This window comes from Patagioenas fasciata, chromosome 1, assembly GCF_037038585.1.
Source record: "Patagioenas fasciata isolate bPatFas1 chromosome 1, bPatFas1.hap1, whole genome shotgun sequence".
NCBI lineage: Eukaryota > Metazoa > Chordata > Aves > Columbiformes > Columbidae > Patagioenas > Patagioenas fasciata.
The window spans coordinates 17,000,203-17,022,297 of record NC_092520.1 but is presented as its reverse complement, the minus strand read 5'-3'; the positions used below and the strand labels follow the sequence as shown (position 1 = coordinate 17,022,297).

The 22,095-nt window shown below is 41.3% G+C and overlaps 1 protein-coding gene and 1 long non-coding RNA gene across 4 annotated transcripts in view; one reads left to right on the top strand and one right to left on the bottom strand.

The window, feature by feature from the left end:
* Positions 1–22,095, top strand: part of PDGFD (platelet derived growth factor D) — a 142,842-nt gene that overhangs the window by 25,939 nt on the left and 94,808 nt on the right. The gene's annotated exons all lie outside the window — the stretch shown is intronic.
* LOC139827072 (uncharacterized) lies at positions 2,780–7,751 on the bottom strand. The gene is made up of 2 exons (XR_011737265.1): positions 6,894–7,751; positions 2,780–3,477 (listed from the first exon to the last, which is right to left on the bottom strand). It is a non-coding gene; the product is annotated as an uncharacterized lncRNA (long non-coding RNA).

Below are 22,095 nucleotides of genomic sequence, written 5' to 3'. Positions count from 1 at the left end.
CCTCCCAACTCTCTCTAATTTAAGTATCCCTTCCACGACATTCAATTTATCTCTGTGTTTGTCCTCACTGCCCTCATCCAGTCATTCCTTGTGGTCATTCCTCACCCATACCTGGGTTTCTTTTCCCTTCACTTCTCAAGAGCTACACTGCAACATCAATGGGTGAAACACAGTGGCATGAAAGTCATTGTTAGTATCTTTTTTTTTCCCCAAGGAGAAAGAACTGACCTTTCATTTAGAGATGTCTGTCTTAGGTGCTGGTCTATTACCATTCTGTAGTATGGATATATTTCTTTCCAAGTACTAATGAGAACAGCAAGTGGCGGCATTCAGCAGAAGGTCCCGGAGGTCAGGAGCAATGAGCTGGGGAGGGAGGAGCAGCCTGTGGGCAGCTGGGCTTGGCAGGGGAAGAGCCACGTGGGGAGCGGAGCTCCTCCACCTGTGGTTGCACAGATGTACCTTAGATCAGTACTGGCAGCTTGAGATGCCAGCTCCAGTCAGCGTCAGTGCTGGGGGGATCTCTGGTGGCAGAGGGTTTGCTCCTACACCCCATTTCCTACAGCATGATATTTGTGTGCTAGGAAATTTACTGAAGGTAGGTTTGGTTTAAAATACTCGGATTTCACTAAATGGCTGCTTCAGCAACACTTGTTCTGTGAGTAACAGACATAATTCAGTGACACTGCAGCCATTTGATTCTCTTCTTTTGCATAAAGGAGGGGAGATTTCAGTGCCTCAGGGATGAATGAGAACATTTCTCTGTCTTATCCTCATTGATTTCCTGTTATAACTTGTAGCATAATAGTGATAATAGGTTGAGTGAACTGTTTTTCTCAGCAATAAACTGTGTGATAAACTGCTGGTCTTTTTGTCTCTTAATTTGCCCTGTTGGCAGCCACATTAAGGCTTTTTGCATAGCACAGTGATAGTTTTATTACTTTATTCAATTAAAACTGCAGACAACCTGAATGAAGAATGGAGGTACAAATGTAGATCACATCTGATGCACAGAAAATCTGTTGTCCGGAACAGAATATTGATTCTAACGCACACAGCATCAGCTTTGGGTTTGCCCTTGGTCATTCCAGCCCTTGTGACTATAGAGGAAACCCAGACTTTTAATTTAGACTGGACAGGTAGATTCAGATGGCTTATCCAAGCTGGTAAGCCCATTTGTCCTTGACTGAAGGGGCTGCATTTGCACATATCCAGTATAATTTTGGACTACTTTGATTATTCATTGCCACCAGTGTAAGTATAGTGCTCAGGACAGATGTGTAAGCTTGCCTGAGGAGCTGTGTAAATTCTTTGGTAGTTAGTTCATCCTAAGCTTTCTGCTGCTGGACCTGTACTGTTACATCTATCCAGATTAGGTAGTTTACAGATAATACAGTGGTTTCCATGAACTGTTGTTGCTGCAGACCATAGTATAGACATGTCTGTGTTCTTCATGCTCTGAGATGAGATCCATCTGGAAGACACTGCATTATGTCCTATCTCATTACTGGAAGTTTGTGACACCTGGCTTGCATCCATGTAAACTTAATACTGTGTCTTTGAAGCTAGTACTGTGTAAAAGCTGAGTAGAATCGGCTATGTCATCAGTTACTCCATCTCACCCTCAAGGCTGTATTGTTTTAATACAGTATTTTAATACAGACGTTTTTATAAAAACTGTCAGGTTGCTGTTCTAGAAGGTGTAACAGCTACCTCTTCATACAAGTTCCTAAAAAAAGTAGGGGTTTTAATAAATATTTTTCTTTTGGTTTTGTTAAATGAGACCAATTGATGATAATGTTTCATGTTTAAGACTTATATAACATTAGCTGATTAGTTGCCTCAAACTGCTAGCAAGTTGGTGACTGCAGAAAGAGAACAGAAACCAAATGCCTTGACCAGGACCAGAAAGGGAGACAGTGCCTGTTATAAAGTAGTTCTTGGCTTTCCTGCTCTTGTCTCTTGCACACAGAGAGTTTATTTTCGGTTGTGCAAAAACTGAAGTAACACAAGGGTCAGACCAAAGGAGATCTAGAGATATTTTCTCTGCTACACTCTTCCAACTCTCAGTAATCAATACAACAGAGACTTGATGAGCCATAGTTTGCATCCAAACCATCATATTTTACAGCTTGTGATGAACCCATCCTCTACAAATGTCTGCTTCTTTTTTGAACTTTCTTAAACCATTAACCTCTTCCATATCCTGTAACAGTGAGCTCCACGAGGTAATTACATGCTGTGTGGAAACTATTTCATTTTGCTGGCTGTAAATGTGCTGCTTGTATTCCACACTATCCGTTTTCTTCACTGGAATGTGGCTTCCATCCTGGCCCTGTGCAGCGGGTATGAGGTGTTGGAGCGTGGAGCTAGGAGTCCCTGGCTGTGACTGTGCATGGGGTGACTGTCCTTCTGCCTCTCCTCAGCCAAACTGCACACGACTGGAGTGACTGGCTGCTCTGCTTGAGACTCCCTGGCCATAGGAATGCGAAGGAATATCTTTTTCATTTTAACCTCAACCCAGCCATTTCTTGGCCTGCTCTCTTTATTTTCCAGAAAAAGCTGTCAGTGGCACTTTTGCTGACTTTCTGGAAAGATACTATATTCAATGAAGTGTCTGACCTTCCCTACAGCCTCTGTGTTGCAAACATGCTGTACCCTTTTTAGCCTAGGAATGGGAAAGCATTTAATCCTTAAAACCCTCAGACAGTTATTTCAGTTAGCTTTAATTAAACCTCCTAGACTTACTTATTTCTGCTAATTAAAAAAGAGAAAATTAAAGTCACATATGAACAGTCTTTAATATACAACTGATTGTACTTTTTATGACGGATAGCAATAGTACACAAGGTGAGGATTAATATCCGTTGAGATCAAAATGGTTTCTGTAGTTCATTTTTAATATGACATTATGGTGTGCGTGTGTCTGGTATCATGTTTTAATGCTTGACCAGTTTCTTTCCCTTGGCCTCCACAGGAGAAAGAAGCAGGGAGGTGGCTGTGTTTGGTGTTAAACCCGCTGTGACTTCAGTGCATGCCGCAGAGCCGGGGGAGGTCCTCGTGCAACAACAGGTCCCCCCAGCAGGAGAGGGACCTTGCAAGTGCAGCAGCATCATCTCTGCAGGACAGTGTCTTCTCAGGTCTGCTAGGATTGCTCTGAATTGCTGGAGAACACTAAAAGCAATTTTTCAAGGTCTTTCCTTGTTGTTCACTTTCTAGGAGGAGTTCACTTTTGTCTGAGGATGACATTTTTCCTGATTCCTCTTGATTGTTCATTGGAGACCTTCCCACATGCCTTCCCACAGCAACTATACACAATAGCATATCTGTGCAGCTCAGCTCATGCTTTTCAGGACAGAAGATTTCTCTTTTCTTTCCTCCTTACAGAAATAGGGGGGGAGGTGGCAGGTGCTTCATCTCTTTACTGTGCTGGGCAGCTAGCCAGTCATTTGTGGAGGACATTTCACCTTTGGAAAGGATCTAATAGTGGAGGGAAAAATGTCATCATGAGACCTTGAAAGTGTTTTTGGACCACCACTGTGCTAACAGACAAGCAACTCAAATAAATTCTATAGGTATAAAATGCCTGCTGAAAACTCATGTAACTTTTAATAGAAAATAAGAAAAAAAAAAATAAGTGTTGCATTTGGAACACGCTTTACACTAAAAAGCTGTATACTTGTTATATTTTATCTGTGATAGGTCAAAAAGCTAATAGAAAGTTTAGCACCATCTAATAAATCCTATGGCTTTTTAGAGTAATTCCTCTTGAACTTCTAACATTTCTATAAATCCTAGATGTGAAGTACCTGTTCTGTAGGACTGCTCTGCTGCAGCCTGGCTTGCTTTATAGTATATTTTTATGATGCACTGATTATCCATGGTGCTACCTCATGGCATCTCCTCAGTGATTTTTTCTTTACCACAAAGACTAAATTCTGCCTTAAGATGGTAATTCTTAATGAGATAAGTGATGATCTTGTTGTGGGGTGGAGCTCAGCCTAGGGAGACATTGCTTTGTCAAGCTCCAGCCTGCAGGAACAGCTCGGGTGTTGGTGAGGGATGGCTCCACACCCACCAGAAACAGCAGCAAAGGCCCAGGAATGTTGTTTGTGTCTGTAAAACTCCTTGTGCTCAAGACACACAGGGCCACCCTGGAAGAATCAAACAAGATAAACAAAACAGCAAACTCCTGCTTTGCCTTGGGAAGCCAAGATGCTTCAGCGGCTTCTGTTTCCTCACTGAGGACCTGGGAATTAATTAAGGTTCTTTGAGTTCAGACCTCCTGTGACACGTGGCCAGCGCTGCAGCTATCACAATGCTCAAGCTCGTGGGAGCAGTGAGCATGTCTGTGTTGGGTACCCTGCACTGCCAGGTGCTGGTCCCCTGTGGGGGCAGCGTGGGCAGACAGGAAGGGCTTGGGTCTGCCCAAGGTGCCCAATTTTGGGATTGTGATTGTCTCTGCACTAGGAGCTGAAAGGTTGTGATGAACCACTCATATTTCTCCTGACCACCAAAACCGAGGTGGGTACACAAGTGCGTGGGAGGAGTGGGGTGTGTGGGCACCAGTCCTGTCCAGCATCTTGGGAATTGCAAAGTCTTATGCTGTGGAGTAAAACCTCTTGTTTTACTTTTTTGGCATGAAGTGTTAAGTACAGAAAGTTGTTTATACAGGTAAGGCCCTGAAGACTTTCCATTTTATCCTCGTGGAAATAAAGCACTCCAGTGTTATTTGAGCATTTGTGTCCCACTACTGACAGCAGCAACTCTTCCTGCTGTTTCTTTCCCTGCAGTACAGAACGCGATGGGATTTTCTAGTGCCAAACCACGCAATTCAGGCAGACTTTGTCACAACAGCAGTCTTTTTCTTCTGCTTCAACAGTGTTTGACATGACCAAACTTCATTTATATATTGAAGCTTTGGCCTCTTTGAAGAAAACTGTTTAGAGGATCTCCAGACAATGAATCACTGCAGATGGTGGCCAGGCACTCCAGCGCGGAAGTCTGCCAGCCCTTCATTCACAGCACAATGTTCAAAGCTGGTGCAGTGGGTGAAATTCGGCTCTGTTTGAGGAGCTGTGCTCAGGAGGCTCTTACCTATATCACAGCATTCAAAACTTCCTTAGTGATGGTGCTCTATCTCTCTAGTGCAGTAATACAGCAGAGCTAAAAAATTACTGCATAAGCGAATGTCAGGTGAATCTCTTTTTTTCTTTTTTCTAGATACAAATTAAGCAGCATAAATTTGTCTTCTCAGAGTAATAAAGGACCTGTGATATTTTAAATTTACAACTTGAAAAATTTTAACAGAAAGCAAACATTGCAGTAACATGATCTCTATAAGAGGAATTTTTCACACTGACTTTCTTAATTTTCTTCTCTTTTTCACCTAGATGAGGTTATTTTTTCTTAGACAGCGTGATCATTTGCAGATTTCAGTCTGCTTCTAAGAGAGCATGAAGGAGTCTTGAATGCCTTCTCCTGCCTGCTTTTCCTGTTGATTTTAGTACCAACTTTAAGTCAGCTTCATTTAAGTATATGGCATTTTCTGTAGTCAGACATGCCCTCCAAACCTCACCTCGATCACTTTTCTTGCATAGCTGCAACGAAGGCAGGGAAACATTGCTCCCATCGCTTCAGAAACAAAAATCAAGGTTGAATGTCTCCTGACCAACATGCAGGTTGCAGAAAGCCTGTGACTTTGCAAGAGTTCAGGCAGGTGACACAGCAGGGCTTTCATGTTGGGAGTACTACACTATTTTTGAGCATGAGGTCCACACACCTGACTCTTGACTTCCATTTGCAATAGCTAAACCTGCTCCTCGTGTATTTGCAGTGTGGAGCTGCGGCCTCTGTCCCTTGCCAGGACCCTGCTGGTCGAATGCGGCATCACCTTTGGTCTCTGCACCCAGCTGTCCTGCTCCTGCACTGTGGTTACCCTCTTTTCATACAAGGCACCTTCTCCAGCAGCAGTTTTGCTCCATGAGCAAAACCCTTCCCTTCGACAAGCTGTCAAATGGCAACTTGCAGTTAGCATATGCAGTTAGCATTTCTTTTGCAACCCAGAAACACCAGGTTCACTCAGATTCTTGATCTATACGTTTGAATAAAACAATCAAGAAAAAAGAATAACGCAGCTCTTCCTGGATGCTAATGATTTTCTTCTACTTGTTCAAGTCCCAATTTGCATAAGGGCAAAATGTCAGATTTACTGAAATATTTAAAAGCCGTATTCTTAAAATGCTGTTAAAGAGTCTGAACTACTCTATATGTGGAACATATTTTTTTCTGCAAGTTTTATGATTTAAAACAAAATTATTAATTAAACAAAATAACTTGTAAATAATGACTTGATCTGTTTATCTCTGATAACCGCCTTCAGGGTTTTAGAACTGCAGTTCTCATCATCTCACCCTGTGCTTTTATTCACAAGATGAAATTAGAAAGCAAGCTGTCTCTGAAGCTTTTGGTTTGTTGTGTTTTTTTCCTCAACTCTTCATTGGTTTCAGCTTGGAATGAATTATTCAGTGAACCAAAAATATTCAAATAAACTGTCAAGAAAGATACATTATCTGTATTTGTGGAAGAGCCTAGTGCTGTCAGAATCTGTTTTAGCACTTCTTATTCTAGGTGATTAACCACTGTCTTCCATTTAACTTGTTGCTAATAAACCACTTTATTATTTGACTAGTTTTAAAACTTTGACAACAAGCATGTATTGTTTCAATTATTTAGTGTAAGTAAGTCAGCATTAATATTTTATCTTTTAACAGATACAATAGTTTTCAATTTGTTTTTAAATAGGTTTATTAGAGACAGATGCATTCAAATGCAATAGCATAATTTAAACAAATAGTGGTTATGTTCTATTTGGTCTTGTCTTAATTGATCCTTACCTGTAGTTGGCCAAGGGGCAACCTGGAGAGCCATGGTCCATCAGTTTCTAGTTCTTAGGCCACAGAGAGCTGAAGCTTGTACAGAGGCATGAGATCCCTAAGCACCTATTCGGACCAATAATTTTTTTTTAATATAGTAGTCTTTCTTATTTAGATCTGGTTTTCATTGGAGACTTTCCTAGGATGTGATTAGGAGGGCAAGAGAGAGAAATCATGTGTTCTTGACTGTCTGCCCCATGCATGTCCATGTTATCATCTCCTGCATTATTTGCAACATCCACAAATAACTTCAGCCAACCTGTACGGGGCTTTAAAATTCTTCTGTTTCAGGGATTCTTTAGCAACTCCAGCTCATTTTTCTTATAGCAATGAAAACTCCTCTGAAACTGCATCCTATGAATCAGTCTGCAGGGTAGTGTTCATCCAAGGTAGATTTTTAGCCTTTCTTCTTCATTGGTGGGTGTGGAAAAGAGTCTCTCTGTCTTGTGGTCTTCAGTCTGGATGTCCCCATATCTTCTGCCATTTCTTCCTCTTTTGTACTCATTCTTTCTTCTGCAACACATTGCTGGGGATCCAGATGTTTGTCAGGAATGGCTGTGTTGTCAAAGTCTCTGTAAAACAGCTGAGCTGAGAAAACAATAGGTGAATAAATTTGATGGATTGAGCAGACATTTAATGAGGATCAAGGGAACAGAGGAGTGAGCCTGTAAGGAGCTCCTAAAGTACTGCATTTCCCCTCTGGCTCTCTTCTCCATCATGTTGATTGGTACAAAAGAGCTGAAGCCAGCTGCCTTCTAGCATTTGAATGCAGCAAGTTATAGCAGCTGATTCTCATTCCTGAGACCATCTGTGTATGTACTCCTGCCAGCACAGAAGTGCCACAAACATGCTGCAGTGGGGCAGGGTGAGCAATCCCCTGACACAGGAGTGACACAGGAATTCATAAGCTTCGTCACATCCCCACCACAGACCCCACCATGAAATTCAGAATATGAAGTCCCATTCACTGCTGCAGGAGTTCCTGAGCTCAGCTGAAGCCAGGGGTTGCCCTGAACTGATGCAGACCATTTTTATTTTAGCTTTGTTTTGGAAACTATTTTGCTCCTTGCAGTTGTCCTGAACTTGTGTGGGAAAGAAGGTACATGAAAAATGGCACATTATGATGGGAATTTATGTCATCTGACTTTGTTCGTTTGAAAGTAAATGCATCCCATTCTAAGATGCACAGAGGGTGAACTCATTTCCAGGGCAGACTGTCTTTGCTGACTGCAGAAAAACCCTTGAAGTGACAGAGATATCTCTGCTTTAGATCACTATATTTGAATGAACTCCACTTTGGTTAATGTAACATGTGTTTGGTTTCTACTTTTTTGGAGGAGAGAGGAGATAAAATTTCCTGAGTGGGTTAGAGCTGGTACCTATCTTGAACTCAAAACGGGAAGAGAGGGCAGGAGTGGAACATTTCCCCTCAGGGAGAGTTTTGGGTCAGGGTTAGCTGCATGACACAAAAAAGTTCAATCTTTCAGATCAGAAAGCATCAGCAACCAAGTAAGTGTCAGATTTGTGTTCTTTTTTTCTGGAATTTGTTACTTAGAAATCCTAGATCTTTGCAAGAGCCCACATTCCTCTCTGTCACTATGTTGATTTCATTGTGGCTTTTCCTGTTGAGAAACTTTATTGACGATCTTTGTTTCCAAACCTATGAGCAACCAGTGGCCAAAATATCTTTGTCAAATCTCGTTTAGCTGCAGAACTGCCGGCTTTCTCATCTCAGTTGCTCTGGAAGCTCCATCCTTTCCACCTCTGTCACATGCGCCAGCCAACACGCCTGCTGCTGAGGTTTCTGCTGGGGTCTGTGCCAGACCTGAGCCTCGCTGGGGGCTGGCAGCTTCTCCTCTGACACATGGAGCCAGTTTCTGCCTCCAGATTCAAGCCCAGTGAGACTGAGAATGGAGAGAGCTCAGCTCAGGGCAGGGGTGAATTTCCTTTGGCCTGAAGGAGGCTTTTGGGGATTCTTTTTACAAGCAGCATACCACTTGCACGTTTCAATCCCTGGATGCTGCTGGATAGTTGCAGTGAGTGAAACTACAGAAGTGGCCAGAGTTACGAGAAGCCTGTTGAAAACAAAACAGTACTGAGTTGTGGTACTTTGCCAAAATGTGTTGGGCACAGATTTTTTAAAGCCACCTTGTCTGGTAAGCCAATATAAAAGATGAAAGTGGGGGTGACCACGAGGTCAGGCACCAGGCTGGAGGTTCATTCCAACTAAGAAGCAGCAATTATAGCCTGTCGGTAGGCAGAAAGGACTGCCAGACTACTCAAAAGCTTTATGAACAACCGCAGCTTGTCGTCAGAAGAATATATGTTATGACTCATATTTATTTTTCATTATGTTCATGAAGTGAGACTTTCTTCACATCTCAGTGAACAGTTGGAGCAAATGGAATGTTGTTGATTTTTCTTCTTGCTTAAATATATAGAGCTAAATATGTATATATTTAGATATAAGAAAGTTGGTGCTGATACAGGGCACTTTCCAGTCCTCTAATAACTTGATCACAGGGCTCTTACAGTCTGAGACAGCTGGAATAGCTGTGCTATTCTTAGAGGCCTCTTCTTTTGCATTTGAGGTCAAGTAAGTGACCTTTATTCATATGAACTCCTACTGTAAGGGAGTGGCCTCACTGACATCATGCGAATTAAGGATATTTGGAGGAAACAACAGAGGAAACTTGTATTGGTGCCATTGACGTACATTACCTGCAGTACAGAAATACTGGTGTTGGTAGCGGTGTGGATCACATGGGTCCCAGTCTGTTGTTCAGACATCTTTCACTGCAATTGCAGAGAAGAGACACAGTAAAGCAATTTTGCATGGGCAGAGAAGGATGAAACTCACTTGAGGTGTAAGGGTCACTTTTGAGGACCATGCACGCTCTTTTTATTGATCATCTGTTGCACCCCACCTCCCTTCATGGCTTTGCTTTAGTAGTTACGGAGTTGTTGCTGAACCACTTACTTATTTTTCTAAAAAGTCAGAGCTGTCAATACTCCTGCAGGGCTGGTCCATTCCCCATGGAAAGGTGACTCAGAGACTGTCCCAGGGCTCCCACCAGCAAGCCCTGTGTGACTGCTGTGCTTCAGGGTTCCTTTGTGATAGGTGACAGATCTCTTTTCTGGTCACATTGGTTTCTGTCTGGCTCTGGAGATTTTAAAATTTAGCATCTAACCTAGGGAAAGCTTCTGTAATCTTTCTCCACAGCTGATGGAAAGAGCTACCCACCTCTGTAAGGTAGTTTATCCAGTCCCAGATGTAGTATCTCTATTAGGTGGTGTGAACCAGCCACTGGGTATTTCTGGTGCTCTGGTGACAGCAAGGGAAGCTTCATCTTCATGCCATGAGAATAAGGCTCAGCCTTGGTTCTCTGTGAAATGGCAAGAATAAAGCTGGGTTCTGGCAAGGGCATGAGAGTGTGGCTATGTGAATGGCATAAAAAAATGATCTAGATACTTCCTTACACTGAGAGAAAACAAGGCACAGTCATATTTAAGAGCTGCTCATTCCAGAGGTAGACATCCAGGTTTTCTTTGCATTATGTCAAGTGCCAAGTGAACTAATATTAGGTATATTCAATTTCCTTTCCTTTTTTGTACCCCAGTGAGATTTTCATTGTTTAAGGAATGAAATGCTTAAATGGTTTTATTTGTAATTTGGTCTGTTAACAGGGATAGGGAGAGATGTTATCATTCAGTTTTGTTTGCTTCAAGATTTTTTGTCCCATTTTTACATAGGCAATGTTCACAAGCAGCTTACTATTTTTGTAGTAGAAGCTAATGTTACTTTAATAGTTAGCTGTGCATAAGAAGAAATTGCACCTACTGTGCAAAATTGTTATTCTGAAGCAAAAGTCCATGGTACTTAGTACCTAATTTGTGGAATCTACACATTTAGAAGACAGTTTATTTACATGATACTTTATAAAAAGAAATATTTCCTACTTATTAGAAAACAAAACAAAACTTGTTTTCGTCATGAGGAAAAGAGGAGTTAAAGGTTATAAATATCCATTGGTCTTCTTTTGAAAGAAAATCTGTATTAGACATAGGGTAGTAAAAGTTGACTATCTTATTGGAGTCTGAAATTCTACAGTCGCATGTAAAACGGTGTGCTAGAACTGTGTCACTGCCCCAAGTGGAGACATGTCCTGCCCCATGATGGATGAACCTCCTCTCCGCCTGCCCCATCCTGTCCCTCAGTCCCAGAAATGCAGTGCACTATCACAGTGGATTTTCAAAAGCATTGTGATTGTACAAAAATTCTAAATGTTCGAAATATTTGAAATATCTGTATTATATTATAGTGGAAATAACTTGTGTGTTGTAACTGAGACTCTGCCAATGTCTCCTTTGCAAGTCTGTTCTGTTTTACATTCCCAAACACATGCCAGACTTCAACCACAATGCATTTTTCCATTTTTCTTTTATCCTTAACATATAACCATGCTATTCAAATATGTGCTTTTTTTTTTTTTTTTTTTTTTTTAATGAGCTAGCTCTTGCCATAACTTTTGATGCTTCAGACAAACTACCCATCTCAGTCAGCATTTAGGCAGTGGACTGTAACTAAGGTGAGACCTTTTTATTCTCCCATAGTGTAAATTCAGTCATTGTAAGGCAAAAGATGCCAGACATAGACTGGAAATTAAAATATGGCTCCATATTAATTTCCATTGAGTTCTTTCTCCTTCCTCAGCAAAAACTTCAGGAGGCTTGTATTTCTGCTAGGAGTTTCTCTTTCTCATCTAAACTGATAATTATGGGGGAATCAGGCCAGCACTAGTTCTGTAATAATAGTTTGCTGATAAGTCCTATGCAGACGGCAAATAAAGCCCAGGGGAGGTTTGAAGGTGGTAAACATTATGTGTGAATAAGAAGAGTGGAAGAGTCTGATGAAAACTTGAAAAGAACATTTTACTTGTCCTACAACTTCCATTGTAATCCTTATTGACCAATTCTCTGTACAATGTTAATGAGTGATATTTCAGGGACTATTTAAGGATCATCTTCTCTCATTAGTATAAAACAACAGTATCTGATGTGGTAACATCCCTCTTGTAGCACAGATCTGAATGTTCTGTCACAGTAATACTCCCTGGCCTTACAGGAGGTATGTGAGGGTAGATGTGTTAAAGATTTTACAGTACTATGGTAGTGCTGGGTACAGGAACACCATGGATACATTCTTACAAAAACCTACTGGGACTGAAATTTCAGGTCAGGATGTTCTTGTTCAGTTGTTGCTCTTATGCAGAATATGTTCCTGTGCAGACAGCATTATAAGATACATTAAGTGCATAATTTGTTATTCAGCTTTCTTGTGGATTTCAAGATGGTGGATTTTGTCCTTTGAAGAAATAGATTCCTTCTGGGTTGTACAGCAAGTAGCTTGGAAGCAGTCATAACCCTGGGTTAGGATTCTCTTATTTTCTCTTATTCTCAATTTACTAAAAGGGATTTCGCATAGATCAACTTACTCTGAAAATGGTGGGGTTTTTTGCTGAATATCCATAGTCAGATTTTAAAAGGCTACTCTTATGTTCCTTCTGAAGCAGGGTGGTTTTTGTCTTCTCCACTGATAATACGGGGCACTGCTGGTACAAAGGCAGGGATGAGCCAACATTCTCAAACTACACTCCTATCCCTCACCCAGTCATTTAGAAAACCTCATCAGGGATAAGTTTCTCAGGATTAAATTAATAGCAAATATCAGCCCATTTGTCTTTTTGGAAGCCTCAGATGAAGCAAATATTTTTCTGGCCTGTTCCCTCTTCTTCTTCCCAAAATAGGTGCTGAATCCACCAAAATTAGGCTACTTACCAGGCCTCCATGCTTTGTTTGATGCCAGATCTTCTGAAGAGAATGTTAAGATTTATTTTCCTGTACTTTTGTATAATGACCTAACTACAACAATCTTTTAAAAACAAATACTGTGTTCGGTGTCAAGAGTAAATGTACTTTTTAGGTTGAGGTAATCTTAGTGCCCGGTGTATTGTTGCTGTGCAACAGAATGCATTGCAACAGGTTCAGACTGGTTTTATGCCATGTAAGTAACTTGACTGATACATGCAAGGTTTGGATGCAAACTGAGCAAATTATAGAAGATGATAATGAAATTCAGAAGCTCTAAGAAAGGTTTGTTTGAAGCTCAAGAGCAGATGAAGCAGTTCAAGCAAGCAAAAGCATTCCTGTGTTGTAGTTTGTCATGTCATTGATCTTAGTTTAGTTGGTAATTGCTTTTAATGCACTGAAGATTCCCTCATTTTTTTTTCTTCAGTTTCAAATATTGTTCACTGATGTTCTTGTGGGGCATCATAGCTGAGCATCATATTGAACTAGTATATCATTTAGTCTTTGATTATATTTTATAGAAGGTGAAGCTGTTATGTGAAAGAAGGTAATTCAGTTTTCTCTGATTACATTCACAAAATATTTAGCAATTTTCAAAATGTCTTGAAAGCAATAGATATTGTGGCTTTTATTTCAGAAGAAGCTTTCACAATGTTAAAGAGACAAGCTTAAAGTTTCTGTTTCAAAGTTGGTTCACCCTTTACTGCTGGTAGCAAGACACATTTTAATCCTGGAAGAATGTGGTTTGTAAGTCAGTTACTTTCTGTAAAAGTACTGAAAGTGAAAGGATCAAAGAAAAGGATCAGTCCCTGATCACAGGTCTGCTCTCTGGTTCCTGCACAGGAGAATAATGTTGCTGTTGTCGTGTTCCTGACACAATAGAGAGAAGGTTAATAGGGTGCAAAATTTCTCAATAAGAAAAAGTAAAAGCTGTTTTGCTGAAGTGTATGAAACAAGCTGACATGAAAATGTACCCAGGTTTTATTAGATACTCTCAACTTCAAATATACCTACAAGCAGACCTAGTTTTACTATGGCAAGTGCTTCTGGGCTCTGATTTGTATACTACATGACATGTCTGGAGGAGTTACAAGCTCTTGAAATGTGAATGGTTTGGTCTTTGCTATGGGTGCATGTGGAGGTAATGAAATTGCAAGTTGACCTTTTAATATAGCAACGCTAGCAATTGCTGCTATAATAATCATCCTTTCAGTTCCATGGGAAAATGGAAATTACAGTTCTACAGATTGCTTCTAATTTTATGCATGAGCTTGTTTAGAGCCATTTATTACTGAAGAGCATGTTGTCTCCTCATTGTGGCTTTTAAAGAGGCTGTAGCATTCCCACTGTATTTAGTGGTGTATGATGCTGGATGCAGGCTGACCAGATCAAGCCATCATCACACGTGCATCCTTGCATCAGCGAAACTGAGTTTCTCCATGCCTCTGCCCACAAGACATGTTGGTGAACAACAAATTTTCCCCAGTGGGGATGAGTGATGCCGCAGCTCCGAGCTCTGGCCAGGGACACAGCTGGGCTGCCTTCTGTAAGGATTGTTCCCTATCACCCTCTTAAAAGCACTGTGATGACCTGAAATTAATTAGCTCTTGCTGATATGATGTGCCTCTCTGTTGCGCCTAGGCATGATGGTACCTGTAGAGACAAAGGTGTCTTTGAGACACTTTTCTGACCTGTCCTGAGTTTGGTTGGAGGTTTTTCTTTGCTTGGGATTTTTGTGTTTGGAGTAATCAGAGAGCATCTGATGGCTGGTTATGGTGCCAAGAGAAGTCAGCGTCCCTCTGTGACACTAATTCAAGAGATACCTTTTATCCATATACCAGGTTTAGTATCTTAGTGCCTTACCTGAATCCATGAACTGATCTTGTCCAGAGGCATATAACCTCATTGAGCCAAATCCAGGGCTTTTTGCAAGGTCCTTATTCACGCAATAGTCCTGTGGGCTCTCTGTGAACATTTTGCCCAAGTAACATTGTGTTAAAGCAATGTAATGATTACAGGAAGGATCAAAGTTGTAGTTAACGGGTATAGGGGTCCCTGGGGCTGAAGGAGGGCTCAGGGTAGTGTTGTGACCAGGACATGGAAACACAAAGACGGAATTGTTACATGATGAGGCCCAGGAACAGAAAGATGTGAGTTGATTTTGAGAGGGATCAAAGATGGGATCAGAAAGTCAATCATGGGAGAGAACCTTCAGCAGAAGTTAGTAGTAGGATTAAAAAAAAAAAACAAACAAGCAAACAAAAACACCCTAGTGAATATTTTATAAGACTGAAAATAGCAGGAGTGATGCTGCATTGTGCTCAAGGTATAACGATGCTGACATTACCATGTGCCTCACCTCAGAGACCTCAACCTGAATGCTTGTCTTTGTACTACTAGAATTGATCCCAGTGGATCCAGGAGACAGCATGCTTGAAGAATATCAGGAGAAAGGTTGTGTTGCTACATGTGGACATTGCCAGTTTAAATACAAGCAAAAACAGTTAATCAATTTTTGCAGGTTATTGTTTGAAAATTTATGTTATTTTTCTTCTCTCAGTTTCTCACTGTGAAAAACTTGTTCAGCTTTCCCTGTATCCACCTTAGGATTCTTAAATTCAAAAGTGCAGAACTGGGCTTTGTTTCCCTGCTATGTAGTCGGTGTGTTTGTAGCAAAGAGATAGACACTGCTAACAGGAGTCTTAGGGAATAGCTCTTCCCACACCCTAAAAAAAGCAAAAGCAAATTCATACCAGAAAAGAGGCTGAAAGGAATGTACAGGAGTCAGACGATTTGAGTGAAATTTGGCTTCAGTGTCATTAGTGGTAGAACTCTTTGTATTACCATGGAGCCAGGGCTGCAGCTTTGGATTTCATTTCCACCACTGCCATTAGATGTGCTGCCAGTTCCCCCAGTGTAAAATGAACACTGCGACACTTTCCCATCGTTGTACAGTGCTGCAGGGGTCACTGGGAGGAAAGTCCACGCTAAATCCAGACACTTACTTGGTTTACAAAGTATTGTTTTATTGCTGGCTTATCGTGGGGTAGGAAGTGTGGGGAGGTTTCCCAGCTGTTTCCAGACGTCTCCTGCCTGGACTCTCCCCTCCTGACAGCTGAGGCCACACCGCCCTTTCTGCCATTCTGTTTGTCCTGCCAAACAGAACAGATAGCCACAAAGTGCTCACTGTCTTCGGCATGTGGCATTAGTTCCCCATCTGTCTAGCATTTTGCAGCTTTTAGAGACAGATAGTTTCCCTGTGGGGTAGAAAATGTTCCCTGGAGCTGTGGATCCAGGGGATTAGGGATGCTAAGATGGAACCAATAACTGGAGAGGGTATTTACATCTTAGGCAGTCCTTTTGGTTTGTTATCAGAAATGCATGGATTTTGAAGTGACTTCTGATTTAGCTTGTCCTCATTTATATTGTTGTAAGTTATTACCTGTTGAAGTTTTTCAAGCAGCTGTTTATCATTGTGGAAATACATCTCCAGTTGAGAAGAGCAGATGGGCACCTCACTTCAGACTCAGCAGGGAATTAGTTTTGTGAGTCTATCTTATAAGCAAGCTGGATTTAGGACCCAGAGTTTGGCTTTGTTTTGGAAACAATATTATATGTTCAGCCAGAGTACTACCCCACCTATGACTGGTAAGCCTAGCATACTAGTTTCTGTATGTGTGTGCAGTTATGGTATAGGGAGTGAACAGAATCTGTTTATCAGAGACATTTTCCTCTGATTATCAGTGTCCAACACATTACGTCTTGGATCAGTCAAGTTATTAACTACATTTTAAGACAAATTTTGATGCCAGGTCTCTTCTATTATTGCATATGTCTATGCATATAGGTGTATTTGCATATATCTGTGAAAAAATTATATCATAATTTTGCATAGATAAAGAACATAGTAAAGTAAAATTAATCTGAAAAATTGACCTGAAAGAACAGGAGAGTGACAGTGAAAGTTATTCACAGCCTATTAGTAGACAAAAAGGTTATGCCTCTTCTTCCTATTTAAAGGATTCTTCCTATTTACAGGATTCAGTTAAAGCACTGGTGGTGCTTCAACAGTATCATATATCAAAGAAGAGAGTATGTAAAAAAGGAGCACGCAGGTTTAGAAGAGACTTTCCAGACTGATAACTGCATGTGTGCAGTCTCCCTGCATGTGTGTTTGGCTGCAGGGTGGCTAGAGCTGTGCACGCAGGAGGGCAGGTGGGCATCACACCTGGGCTGGCAGGCAGCACGCTCACACCTGGAGTGGGAAGGTGGGGAATTAGGTAGCACAGAACTATGATATTAGGAACAAAGCATTTAATTGCAACTGCTGTGTAGGGGGAATTTATGGAGATGCACTTGCACAGAGTGATCTTGGCAGCTGGATCCTTCTGTGGTACCCTGGAGAGGGCAACCCCCCATCCCTCCACCTTAAGCACCACCTGCTCTTCTAACAGCATCTACCTATCTTCACCATCCCTACACAAGCAGCTGCTGTCTCCATCACCCCAGGGCAGCAGCAACCCACTCTCACCTTTCTTTTCCTTAGGTAGGCTTCTTCCCCCATTGGCAACCAAAGATTATTCTCTCCCTCCCTCTGAAATAGCAGCCTCTTCCCGTCTGCTCCTCTGAGCCATCCTGAAGAGTCTGGAGGTCCATGAACTGGCATGGGAAGGAGGCATTTGGCTGTTCATCCAGCACAGCCATTCTTTGTGCTGCCCAGGGAAAAGGTTCAACAGAGGAACTGGGCTTGACTCACTGGCTGCAAATTGGGCCATGCTGCTTTAGCACATTCCATCTATGAACAGTGTAAAATGATATACCAGGAGTACAGATGTGGTTTGTTCACTGGCGCTTTGCTTCCCAACATTCCTGATCCATGCAGGATGCATGTTACTCTTTTATTCTTTTCCTTTGATTAAAAAATGATTAATAAGGGATAACTGCTTTTCTGCTATGTAGGGACCTGGGCCAGTTCTTTCATCCAAAGAACAGAGGTTTTGGTACAACTTCCATCCAGTCAGAAATGGACAGTATTGCATGCTTGTAAAGGCATTTGCTACTCATGTTGTCTGCTTGTGTATATGCAAGCATGTATGCGGTTTTTGCTGTTGCGCTCTTAAAATGTCTTGTATTTTAACACAGTAGGAAGCCAACTATCGGGATAGTAGGAAAAACAGAATAACAGAGTCACAGAACCACAGAAATGTTAAGGTCAGAAGGCACCTTTAGAGATCATCTGGTCCAAACCCCCTGCTCAAAGCAGGATCAACTAGAGCATCTTGCCCTGGGCTGTGTCCAGTTGCATTTTGAATTACTGTAAGGATAAAGCTCCACAGTCTCTGTGGGCAAACTCTTCCCAGAATTTGACCATCCTTAAGAGTAAAAAATGTTTTTTATGCTGTTTAAATGAAATTCCATACATTTCAGTTTGTGCTCATTACCTCTTTTTCTTTGACTGTGCACCACTGAGAAGACTCTGTCTCTATCTTCTTCACCCCACATCAGGTATTTTTATACATTGATAAGACCCTTCAGAGGCTTCTCTTCTCCAGGCTGAACAGTCCCAGCTCTCACAACCTCTCCTCATATGACATGCTTCAAGACCTTCATGATCTTTGTGGTCTTTTGCTGGGCTGTCTCCAGAATGTCCATGGTCCATGTCTCCCTTGTAGCTGGGACCCCAGAAATGGACACAGCACTCCAGGTGTGGCCTCACCAGTGTTGAATGGAGGGTAAGGATCCCCTCCCTTGATTTTCTGGCAGTGCATTGTCTGATGAAGCCCAGGAGGCTGCTGGCCTTCTTGGCCACAGGAACACATTGCTGGCTTATGTTGGTGTTCACCAGGACATCCAAGTCCTTCTCTGTAGAGCTCCTTTCCAGCAGTTTGATCCTGGCCTGTCCTGATGCTTGGAGTTATTAATCCCCAGGTGCAGGACTTGTCATTACCTTTTGTTGAACTTCATGAGGTCCTTATCAGCCCATTTTTCCATCTTCTCGAGATCCCTGTGAATGGCAGTACACCCTTCTGGTGTATCAACCACTCAGACCAATTTTGTGTCATCTGCAAACTTGCTGAGTGTCCACTCTGTACCATCATCCAGGCAGTTATTGAGATTGCTGAACAGTACTTAGTAGGTCCTGGTATCAGCCAACGGGATGCACCACTAATGACTGTCCTTCCAGCTGAAATTCATGCCACTGACCACAACCCTGTGAGCTCGACAGTTTTCAGTTTAACTCACTGTCCACTTATCTAGCTTATACTTCATCAGTTTGTCAGTAGAAAATGCAATGAATGCCTCAGTTGTTTCCACGTCCTTTGTCACCAGGTCCCCATTCTCTTTCAGCAGCAGACTTGCATTTTCCCTAGTCTTCCTGTTGCAGGGATGTACTTGTAAAAGTTCTTGTTGCCTATCACATCCCTCACCAGATAGAACATCAGATACAATTTGGTTTTCTCAGCCTCATTCCTGCATGCTTAGACTGTTTCTACCTTTCTACTGTCCCTGCTTTCACCTCTTGCATGCTTCCTTCTTATGTTTGTGTTCAGTCACCAGCTCCTTATTCATCGATGAAGGCTGCCTGCAACCCGTGCTTGACTTCCTGCTTTTGGAGATGGACTAATCTTCAGGTTGGAGGAGGTGATCCTTGAAAATCAACCAGCTCTTGGAGGACCCCTCTTTGCTCCAGGATGATATCCCATGAGGTTCTTCCAAGTAGATCCCCAAACAGGCCAAAGTTTATTCTCCTGAAGTCCAGAGCTGTGATCCTTCTGTTTGTCTTGTTCCACCCTCTCAGGAACCTGACCTGCACCATTTCATGGTGCTGCCAAGGCTGCCCCCAGCCTTCACATCTTTGATCAGTCTTTTCTTGTTGATGAATATCAGGTCCAACAGAGCTGGACATAACTGAAAAACTCTCAGACACAGGAGTCTTAAAGTTTATCTGTGAAATGAGTTAAATATTCTTGAGTTAAATTTTGTTGAGTTAAATTTTCTTGAGCCATTTGTAGCTTTTATTTTTACATTTATTTTTTTTTCTTTCTTGAGTGAAAGTTCACATCACCATTCCCTGCAATTGTTAGTCCAGCAGGTTTGCATTGTGACCTGCTCTGCTTTTGTGGGTGCCATTGCATGAACACTTCTTCTCTGATGCACTAAGTATTATCCTGTAGTTATGTGCAGTGACACCAACAGTAGTAGAGCCACAGCATAGTTACACCTGGCCAAAAGTTTTAACATAATTTACAGACAATATGGCTTTGAATGTGGAGCATGCAAGCACCTTTCTTTCTTAAAAGCCTTTTTAAAGATACGGCAAAAATAAGGACATAATGAAAATAATACTTCTGTTCCCTTATGTTGTGGGGAGGTTAGTTAGGTTCTGTTGACCTTTGTGTGTGCTTGCCACATTGATCTCATTCTGGACTGTTGCCTGTATCAGTGTGGGCATATGCCTTCCTGAAATTTGGCTTCAGGAAGAGACATCAGTGCAGAAATGCCTCGAGTCTTGCATCTGATGTTGCTTCTCCCAGGTTTAGTTCCGCTTTCTTCCTTCAAGTTGCGTTCTTTCCCTAGAATGAGCCAGTGTTCATCTCTTAGCTTTTCCAGAAAACGCTGGTGGTGATATAATCAATTCCTTACTGTCAGTGTGTCAATTCTCAGTCAGCTAGCACAGCAATAGATTTAAAACTTAAGTGGGTGGAAAAACAGCTTTAATTAATTAAGATGGCTCATAATTATTTCTAATGTTACTGTTCTCTGAGGACATAGATAGTCACCCATGAATATGCTGCATTAGTTTGAAAAAGACTAATTTCCCTAAAAGAGGAAGATAATTTTATATGAAAAGTTAACCAGTAACAGCCTACTTAGATATTTCTGTGTATTTCCTTTATTGCAAGTGGGTTTTGTTAGTGTGGTTCACAAATGCTGGGTTACAGTAAATAACTTATTCCTGCCTTTTCGGCATCTGCGTGAACTCACGGACCTCAGCTGAGTGGCCTTGGTGTAGCTGAGGACAATACTTGCCCCCGGATATGTTCAGGTAAGTAAATTTTTTTATTGATAAGAAGCTGTGCAGACCATAGTACATCAGTAAATGCTTGTGTTATTCAGTATTATCCCTTTCCCCAAGAGCATTTTTATGATTATCCAAGCTTTTGATCACAGTCTTTTTACATGATCAAATTAACTTTCTGTATCTAGAGGCTACAGAGACTAAAAATCTTATATCTCTTAGAAAATTAAGCTTCAGCATTCATCTTTAGTATCTCTTTCTAGATCTGTGGCACTCCCTCTGGTGAGTACTTGCCAGGAATGCTTTTTGTGGGTATTTATAGCACTATTTCTTTTGTAAACTAAATCTTTTTGATAGACTTTGGCTTTGGGGCTCATTTTTATTCCATATCTCTACTTGGGTTGTACAAGACCTCTGACATGTGGTAATCCACTGGAATGAGAGGACAGGGTTCAGTGTACTATAGGTTTACGTAAGTTTTGGGGCTTTATACGAGTTTTGGGATTTCATACAAACAACTTTTTTCAGTATCACTATTGTTCAAGTCCTCCAGATCTTTCGTAATGTATAGTGGTAATCCTTGACTTCATAATACATTGATCATTGATCATATAAATTATCTAAGAAAACTATCTGTACAAAAATGAAGATTAAGTGTGTGAACTATTGAAAATGCATCAATGGGAATGTTTCTTTAAGCTCTGTATATAGATCGTAAGTCTCGAAACGGGAGGAGAAAGAACTGACTGATGGTTCGTCTATACATATACTCCCTTGTGTCAAGATCTCTGATCCATAGCATTGGATTGCTCAGATAATGGTTTATATCAGCCAAGACTGACCAGTAAATTCAAAGTTTGTTCTCAAAGTTGTGTTGCCCTTTTGCTGATCTTCTTTCTGTTTTGGATGTGCTGCCTGATGTGACTTTCCAAATGTGGGACATATATAACATGTCTGCAATTTCCCAGCACTTATTACTTGGAAATGCCCTTATCTTGAAGAAAAAAATAGGAATGTCTAGATGTTGCTTGTGCATCATACCTGAGAATGTCCCCTTACATATCCTTCCTACTTACCAGGACTATGTCCTGCTTTCTTTGAAAATTAAGCATATGTTCTCAACTTCCTATGAGAAAATTTTGGCAAATGTGTAAGAGTCCATAATACAACTACAGATTTAGCTTCTTTCAGAGTCCTAAGCTTTAGTCAAAGTAATGACTTGCCAAAATTCATAGTGTTTGTCATCACATTTCTCTGTACTTTTAAGCCCTGGGG